Source organism: Schistocerca piceifrons, chromosome X (genome assembly GCF_021461385.2).
Source record: "Schistocerca piceifrons isolate TAMUIC-IGC-003096 chromosome X, iqSchPice1.1, whole genome shotgun sequence".
NCBI classification, from domain to species: Eukaryota; Metazoa; Arthropoda; class Insecta; order Orthoptera; family Acrididae; genus Schistocerca; species Schistocerca piceifrons.
Window position 1 is genome coordinate 779,655,803 of NC_060149.1, and position 10,121 is coordinate 779,665,923.

At 39.4% G+C, this 10,121-nt stretch overlaps 1 protein-coding gene across 2 annotated transcripts in view; it reads right to left on the bottom strand.

Annotated features, from left to right (window-relative positions):
* The window catches only part of LOC124721810 (uncharacterized protein C9orf85 homolog), a 40,434-nt gene extending 37,733 nt beyond the window's left edge, over positions 1-2,701 (bottom strand). The window contains exon 1 of one of the 2 annotated variants that reach the window (XM_047246930.1): positions 2,584-2,701. The gene's annotated coding sequence lies outside the window, so the exon portion shown is untranslated. Of the gene's footprint in view, positions 1-1,137; positions 1,267-2,583 lie in introns of those variants that run through there. The other variant, XM_047246931.1, reaches the window with a different exon arrangement.
* Positions 2,702-10,121: the final 7,420 nt, after the last annotated feature.

The window sequence follows — 10,121 nt, forward strand, 5'->3', positions numbered from 1 at the left end:
TATCCTAAAAGTTACATATTAATCAAGTAATGCACTGTACAGCACTAAAACATGAAACACAATGAGGGAGTGCAGGAAGAGGCTGGGAGCTTCTGAAATGTTGTCATGGCAGAGAACAGAAAAAATTAAATGGCTTGACAAACAAAGAGATGCTGAGAAGGATGGGGATCAATGGCAATTACTAGACATTGGTGAATGTCAAACAAGAAATTTGATTTATTATATACTGTATACTGAGGTATCATTGAAACAGTTTTAGAAGGGCATGCAAGGGGAAAGAGAAAACTTGGATGGAAGAGGACTCAGATACTGATAAATATGCTCAATGGATAGTGTTACAAACACCCAAATAAGGAAGCTGCAGGCAACAAGGACTGGGTCAACAGAAGCGTCCGATCCAACGCGTCGGCTTTGACCCGTGACGTAAGGGTGTTGTCGTGTGTGACGTCATGACGGCACGGAGTTTAGTTTGAGTGTGGCTGTCTCCAGTTCTGTTTTATCTTATTTTATTTACTTTTCTGATCTGTTCGTTCTATCTCGTGAGATTTTTTTTTTTTTTAATTTAAAAACACTTATTACTTATTTTAATTATCTGTTTCCTCGAATTTCTGTTTTAGTTTATTATATTTATCTTTCTGATCTGTTCATTCTATCCCGTGAGATTTTTTTTTAAAAAAAGACAAAAAACACTAATCAGCTACTGAAGCATCTTTATCTTCTATGGGTTGCAGGGGTTACGACCCCTGGGGAGGCGGGTGGGTATTCATGCATGGCTGTCTTCACTTGCACGCTGTAGCTACGCAAGGCGTCTAAATTTGCTTATATTTAGTTTGCCCCCCACCCAAAACACCCCATTTCCCACGCTTGTCCCGTTAGTGTCATTAGGCTTCTTGTGGAAAGTGTGTGTGTGTGTGTGTGTGTGTGTGTGTGTGTGTGTTTTTCTTTCCGCCATATTTGTGACATCATGGGTCAAAGCAGACGGGAGGGATCGGACGCTTCCGTATTTCCCAAGGACTTGCTCACAGGACAGAAATCACTAATGAATGGAACATTACACACTACTCTACAGGAAAAGCAAAAGTAAGTGAAGTTCATTAAGGGAAAAAAAGAAAAAAAAGAAAAGAAAAAATAAAGTACCTTAAAAAACAGTGACATCTCATTCCTTATGGTAATAGGAGTAGGTGAAACAACGGAACAGGGAGGCTCATCAGTTCCACCAAATGCTTCAGAATTGACAAGAAGCAGTCAACAATAACAAAAAAAATCTTTTAAAGTTACCTACAAATGGGGAGCAACAGAATAATTCTCTGAATTTTCCAGGCATGTTACCCATTACAGCATTATGATTAATGATAGCTGTGTAGCCACCTGCAATTAAACCAGAAATAACGCCCATTAAAATCCAATACGTGTAACTTCAAGCCATTACAAGAATTATAGTAATTCTTGTTATCTTGTTGACTTCGCCCAATCGCAACCAAAGTAGAGTAAAAGTTACGTAGTGGTCACCCCTCTCCATCTTCCGTGGTTTAGGTATGATATATGAATAATAAGCATCGAAATACCAGCGGGAGCATCAAAATACTATATATTAGTTTTCTCGCTCTACATTACAGCGGTAGTTTTTATGACGAAATGTGAGTTTAAACATGTCGCGAACGTAAACATTACGGCACAGATTAAACTGTTATCACGAACACATTCGTTGACTTCGGTCAACTCTCAACTTCATCATTACCTTTGTGCCTAAGCCAAGCGCTACGTTAGAGATCAGTCTGTCACCACACCTAAGATTTAAGGGCGAGCAGGGGGTGGGGGGAGAAGTTGACGGTAGTATGTCAGCACTACCTACGACATATGTCAGAAAATAATTTGGAAGCAAAATACAAAGTTTCTGCATTCTCTTCTATTTGTTTCCACTTGTACGACTCCATACGATACATTATTATGCCTCGGCACAAGGCCAACATCTGGTAAAAGATGTATGTTTGCAATAATGTTTGTACCAAATTTCCAAAGTTATCAGCAGCGCGAGATGCAACATCTACTACACTGAAAACAATGCAAAAATTAAAACTGTTCAAGTCTCACTGCAAGTCAACACTAATGAAAACACGCAAGACTACATGTATTTGATTTTCGTTATTAGTAATCTCTGCTTACTAGGAGTTCCTACGCAAATTAGCTAAACCGATACTCATAAGCAGAATGCAGGAAATTACAGTACTCTCTCACCGAATAATGGCATCTCACTTGCACAACAAAGTAAAAGAAATAAAATCAATAACGCCAACTTGAAGCAATTACAACCACATACAAAATGTAAGTCACGTTTTCAGCTCATTAACGTTTTATTTCATCGCCCCACCTGATCTGATGCCGCAAATTTTCCAAAACTCACCATTACTTAGTGCCTGGCGTCTGTCCATGAAACATCGGCTGATTTCTCTTTTTCTTTCCGTTTAGGTAGCTTACAAACAATAGCACGCTGCTTTACAACAGTGTGATGCATGCAGTTACTAGAAAATCAGACACCACAAGAATTTCTGTTCCGTTTAAGGAAACAAATAAAGAAATACTTACCACACCACAATAATTGAACTATACACACAACCCAGCCTAAACAATTTACACTGTCGTTGACATTTCATCTTTGGTATGTTGACAGGGAATCCAAAGAAACATCACTGAACAATCTGAAAAGAAAAATATACCTGTTCCCACATTTCGTGACACCGTCTTTATTAAATGAATTTTTCATTTAGTATTATTATAACAGAGGGGACAAAGAAAAGAACTGTAAAGAAAACTGAAAGAAGTTTCGGACAGAATCAATTTACCAACAGATCAACTACGAGATACATCTCGCTCTCTATAGACACTTTATCTTAAATGTCATATGTAAATTCACAATGTTTAATAACCTTACTGTATTTTTCACACTAAAGGAAAAATGGAACGAAGAATCGGTTTTATTTAGTTATTACTCTGCAGCAACGGCGGTTATCGATCTGCGAGACAAAGAGGACACGATATCTAAATACACTTGTTTGATCTTATCATGGAGGTAAGAATACCTCCATGGATCTTATGCTCTGCTTGTGTAAATAGTTCGTTGTAGGATGTGCTTTTATATGTAAAACAAACATGTGTTTTCTGAATCAGGGGATTTCAGTTTGGATTACCTCTCACATCCCTAGCGACTCATAAAGTCTTATAGTTGTGACCCCACAAACAGTGAACATTATCTGAACTGGTACAATAGATAACGTTAACTTCGACTTCACAATTAAGTAAGAAGGTTCACATGTCTCCCGCAACTACGCAGCACTCTTGCACTGACCGCCGGGAATTTACCCACAACAGCACAAGACAGGAACCTCAGCCAAGTAAAGTTGTCGCCGTTCTGGACGACGAGCGCAGATTTGTGGTTTAAGCAAGTCGAGAGCGTTTTTGAGCAGCGAATCTGAATTATCAAGACAACTATTCCTTTTTATCTGTGAACCTTTAGCCTTCATTTCAACAAATTTCTCCAGTTCGGAACTTTGCCTGCATCATTAAAAATCTCAAAAGTTGTACCAGTTTTCAAAAAAGGAGACAAAAATCTCCCCAAAAATTACCACCCAGTCTCAGTGGCTCCTGTAATTTTCAAAATATTTGAAACTCGTATATTTAATCAATAAGTGATTATTTTGAAGAAAATTATCTCCTTTCGAATAAACAGTTGGTGACAGACGAGGAAAAAAGTACCACCTCAGCAGTTCTTGATATTGTAAACTAGATAATAACTGCTTTTGAAAATGGGGGTAAAGCCTCACTAGTTTTATGTGACCTAAGTAAGGCCTTTGATTGTTTCCCTTATGAAATAATAATTGAAAAACTTGGATTTTATGGAGTCCAAAATACAACACTGAAAATAATTGCTTCATACTTAAGACACAGAAAACAATATGTTTCAGCGAGAAAATGAAATTCTTTAATGAAAATGGTAAAGACAGGGGTACCACAGGGATCAGTGCTCAGACCATTTCTTTTCATAATTGCTGTCAATTATTTGCCACATCTTGTTCCTCAATCTGTGCTCTGCTGTGCAGATGACACAACAATAATTGCAACTCACAAGGACAATCAGCATTACAACAAATGTCACTGGAATCACTAAATGCTGCAGTAAAATGGTTCTCCTCTAACAAACTGTTGTGTACTCCTGAAAAGACTCAGGATCTTCTGTTAGGACTATCTAATGATATAAAAAAACTAGAACAGTTAAACTTTTAGGATTCCATATTGATTCCAAATTGGGCTGGGGAGAACACATCAGTCGCATTTGCAAATGAATATCAAGGGTAACATACCTAATATGAAAACTGAGAGATTTAGTTACTCCTAACTATTTAAGACTACATATTTTGCAATGTTCCAGTCTCACATTTCTTACAGACTGATAGTATGGGGCCACTCCACACATAAAGCAGATATATTTAAGATACAAAAAAAGTTGTGAGAAAAATGTGTAGGGCTTTAGTAAACTCAATATACCTACAATTGTAAATCTGTATGCATATGTCTCATCACTATACATTATAACAAATATTGGAGAATTTCATACAAGTGGAGATACACACCATCACAAAACCAGAGGAAAAATTAAAACGGATATTCCGACACACAGACTGGTAAAAACAAGTCAGCTCAATTATAAGCTTTAACATGGTCAATGACTTCTAAACTATTTCAAAGAATACTGTACAACTGGCTGGCTGAAAATCTATTTTATAATGTAATTGGAATTTTTGATGAAAATATGTGAACATATTTTAAAATTTTATATATATTTCTAAACGTTTCTAGCTCTGTAGGTAATTCAGTATAAACCCTTGTAATTGTGTATATAATTAAGTATAAATATCTGTTATTGAGCATGTAATAAAATATACAAAACATATGTTAAAACTTAGAGTGCATAAACTAAACATATTAGTATTATGTATAAGACATAAAGCTTATTCCATTATGTTAATGTTGAATAGTATATAGAGACGAACAAAGATAAATAAGGATGTGTAATATCAACAAAACTCAGATAGTTCAGGCAGGGACCATGTTTCACACTCAATAGTATTTCCAATTAAAATTTTGTCTAATGAAACATTTTTCTCTAATGCCAGGGTTACTGTTTCAGAAACTGATCTGTGATGATCCAGTAGGAGACTAATCGTCGAAACAGGTTTTATTAGAACTCAACACACTCGCAAAAAAATCTTTATGCTTGTTGTGGGTAAAGCACCTTCTACCCAGTATTAGGACTGTTTTAGCAGCTCATACTAATTTACCGCTCAAGGTTTTGGCTAATAAGGCGGAAGCCATTGTCAGTAGCTTACAGTATAATGTTCACAGCACTGTAGAGCCTGGCGCTAAGGCAGCCAGCTCTAAGCGAAGCATGCACTGCATGGCAATGGCCAGTGGCCCCTTCCCACGCACTTTTTCTAATGCAATAGCCGATCAGCTGGCAGACAGCGTGTAGGCACTAAATGCCACACTATTGGCTTTGTAATGGATAACACAAGTTCTGAATATTTCGGCAACAAACTGTGGTCTTTCACTGGGCAAGGAGGTGAGAAGAGCCGAGATTTCTGTGGCTGGTGTTGGTACTGCCAACAGTTTGGCAGCAATGCCTGCAAATTCGTCACACCATGCAGTCACCCAAGTGCATTTGACATTGAAGATAAATACAAGAAGATGCTGTAGCACCCTCCAATAACCAGCGGGCTTCGCTGATTCACTTGGTATTAAAGGAGAATATCACGTGGCGCCTATGTGGCCACCACAGAGCATTTAACACTCATGCAGAGCTGGATAAGTATTCAGTTCCTCACATGACAGACTTTAACCATGCTATTGCCCGAGATCAGACTTTTAGTATCACTAGTTGCAAAAAGGGATATTCACATTTACCATTGGCTCTGGAGGGTGCAAAAAACAGCTATTACTACTCCAATCTGTCTGTTTGAATCAACATGCTGTTTTGTTCAAAAACACAGTACATACATGGCAGACATTTTCACCAAGTTATCTGTGGTTTTGATTTCCTCTTCCATTCTATGAACGATATTTTGATGTTCTCAGAGTCCCTAGAACCACACAGATTGCACCTCCAACAATTGTTTCAAAATCATTGACATTGTCATAAGCCCAGAGAAGTGCATCCTACACATAAAACAGTGTGAATTTTTTGGGATTCAAAGTGTCTGCACCGCCTTTGGGACGAGTGGTCAACATACACTACACTGTAGTGCTGCAAACGTTCAAAGAACACAGAATGGAATTATCAGTTTCTACTGTAGACATATGTGAAATGCGGCTGAACCTCAGGCTCAACTGATGGAGAGATTAAAAGGTAAGTATATATCATGCTGAAGAAAAGTAAAATGGACATCATAACTACCAGAAATTTTCAAGAAGATGAAGGAATATGTAACTCATGCAATTTTGTTCACCCATCCCAGACGTGATGGACTGACTGCATTAATTGTGGGCCCTAGCCAATTAGCTGTTGGTGTGTAACTACTACACTTGGCATTCTTTTTGCAGTTACTCACAATGGCACAGCAGAAATGGAACGCCATTGACAGGGAACTTTATACTATTTACTCTGTCATTCAACATTTCAAATGCTCTGTAGAAGGTAAACATTTTACAGTGTTCACTATGTGTCGCTGATGTCGTTTTTTCACAATGTAACAGATTCCCCCTGGCAATATGGGCAAACAATGTATATAGCACAATTCATGACTGGCATACAGTATGTTTTGTGTCAGCAGCAATGTGGTTCAGAACTACCCTTTGTGCTGCTGTGCGAGTATAAAAGCCATTCATTGGCAACAACGTGCAGTAGAACAAGGAACAGAGATTTCAAACAGCTGCAGGAACATGATACACACAACCTCAATCTGCCACCAGTCTATGTCAGAATTTGTTTATGGTCTGACACATCATACAGCTTACAGTGGCCATTCATATCACTTAAAATCGGCGCATAGTCTTTGACGCTATTCGCAACTTGGCACATTCCATCATGTGGGCTACCATTAGATTTATTATGAAGAAGTCATGTGACAGGGAATAAAAAGGGATTGCCGCCATTGGGTGCAAGCTTGCGTACGGTGCCAACAATGCAAGATTGGTCGACATGTGTCAGCACCTTTGCATATCTGTGATACACTGACAGCTCGCTTCATGCATATTCATATTGACCTAAATCAGGGCTTAACAACTGGCCGGTTTTGAGCGCGAGTACTCGCGTCTGCTCAGGCACGTGCTCGCGAGCAGGTGCAAGGTCGCGGAGTAGGGAGAGAGGCGAGGGAGGGGAAATGCGCGCGCACGTATGAACAGGAGGTCCGCAGCGTGCCTATTGAATTCGCGCCGACTGTGTAACGTTAAAAGTACTACGATCAGTTCTAACAGTCACTTCGCTGGTTAAGAATCATGTCAAGTCACCGTTGTGTAACACCAACCTTGCTTTCGCAGTTCAACCCCCATTGGGAGGAATTGTATCTGTTTGCAGAAAAAGATGGTGTTGCAAAATGTTTAGTATGTCACAAAACGCTGAATTCTTTTAGGAAATTTAATTTGCAGCGACATTATATGTCGTGCCACGCGAAAGACTACGGAAGTGGAAAATATGATGGACTAGATCGTGCACAGGAAGTTATTAAACTTAAAAGAAAGCTATCCAAAGAAGATCTGGATGACGAAGAAAAATCAACTGAGGCAGCTTTCAGAGTGAGCTACAAAATTGCTTTGTTTTTAGCAAAATCCCTGCGCCCCTTCACTGATGGCGATTAAATAAAAGATGTTTGGTAGTTGCAGCGGAACATTTGTGTCCATCTCAAGTTGAACAGTTTCGGATTGTGCCATTATCTGACATGACCATTATGCGTCGCATACAGGACATGGCAGACGACGTCCAGAGCCAGCTTGCAAATATCTATAAAGATTTTATGGCGTATTCTCTAGCTCTGGACGAAAGTGTTGATATCACTGGAATAGCGCAGCTTTCCATATTTATTAGAGGTGTTAATAGAGATCTTCAGGTGAGGAAGGAGCTCCTCGATCTAGTAGCCATGAAGAACACTACAACCAGAGGTGATATTTTAAGTAGTGTTGAAGAAAGTGTTGAAAATATAGGATTGTCGTGGAATTCTTTAGTTTCAGTGTCTACAGACAGTGAACCAGCGATGACAGGGAAAAAATTAGGTTTCGTTGCGCTGTTGAAGGAGAAAATGCAAAAACTGACCGTGCCAAATGAAATAAGGGGCATTCACTGTGTGATCCACCAGAAAAACTTATGTGCAAAGAGTATCACTCTAAAAAATGTGATGAGTGTTGTTGTTTGTACAACCAATTATAAAGGCAGCATGGGCTACAACACAGACAATTTAAAAGCTTTCTTGATGATGTAGAAAGCCAGTATGGTAGCCTGCCTTATTACAGCGAGGTCCGCTGGCTTAGTCGTGGCGAATTATTAAATCGAATTTTTGCATATTACATGAGATAAATATGTTCATGGAAATAAATAACATGTGTGTTCCTGAATTGAAAGAGCCTTGATGGATATGTGATCTCGTGTTCCTAGCAGATTTAACTAGCCATCTGAATGCTTTGAACATTTCACTACAAGGTAAAGATCTGCTAATTACTCATTTCACAGATCGAATACGAGCTTTTAAAATGAAATTGACAATTTGGGTGAGTCAGCGGGAAACAGGAAATCTAGCTCACTTTCCTAAATTATCATCCATGCAAGATGTTCACAAAGACTGTGAACGTTATTCACATAGTTTAGTTGCCCTTAAGGAAGAATTTGATCAACGCTTTCAAGATCTGACAGCACTAGACAGTGATTCTGATCTGTTCTCCTCTCCATATTCAGCGAATATTGAAGATATTCGTCCTGAGCTGCAACTAGAAATTATTGACCTGCAGTGTGACAGAAAATACAGAGACAAATTTCAGAACAAGAAAAACATTTTGGAATTCTACAGACACTTCCCTCAGGATAGATTTCCTCATTTGCACAAACTGGCGGCTACAATAATATCAGTGTTCAGTTCCATGTATGTTTGTGAACAACTGTTCTCTGCAATGAAATGTAACAAGACACACCTGAGAAACGCATTGTCTGATCGAAATTTAAACTGCACGCTGCGCCTACGATGCACAAGAACAATTACTCCGAACATAGACGCAATTGTAAAGGGCAAAAAGTACACGATAACCGAGAATCCCACACTTCAGTGACACCTTTTATTGTGTAACAGTTCACAAATTAATACGAATGTAGAGGCATACACTAAGCTAATAAAATTATGTGGCACGTGTACATTCTCTTTTATTTGTTTCATTTGTCACAGTAATAATTCGTGAGTGATATCCCTGCAGGTAGCCGCGGATTTACATTGACTGGCGGCAGCTGTTGTGTGCCCCACGTGACTCTCCCCACTCTCCACTCTGGTCCGGCAGTGGGGGTAGTGGGCTCGCGCTGCTCCGTGCTCGCGCCTTGCTGCTCACAGCTTGCTCTGCGAGCACATATGTTGTGAAGCCCTGACCTAAATGGACCTCTAATATGCTCCAGGTCAAAGAACTATATACTGATGGTGGCCAGAAGCCAACATGCCAGCACAAGCAGTAGCATGCGCCTGGCCACGATAGGCTGGATTGCGAGGTTTGGCATGCTGCAAGTTATAATAACAGACCCTGGAAGACAATTTCAATCTGTGCTTTTTCATAAGCTTTTATGTCATGTGGCTGAGTGCATTTAAGAACGACCAGCTACCATCCTGTCAGCAATGTGATGGTAGAAAGGTTTCACAGAATCCTTAAAGTAGTCTTAATGCACAGTGGGGAGAAATGGATAGATGCACTATTGGTAGGTCACTTGGGTCTATGAAGGACGACTTAGATTGTCAGCGGCCCAACTGGTTTATGGTGAACAACTAAAGCTGCTCCTGGAACTTCTTTCTGCAAAACCAATGCAGCTCCCAAGATATGAGATGACAGGAGCCTTCAGCATAGAGCTACAACACAGAAAGGCTCAGCTTTTGCCAAAATCACCGCATCTA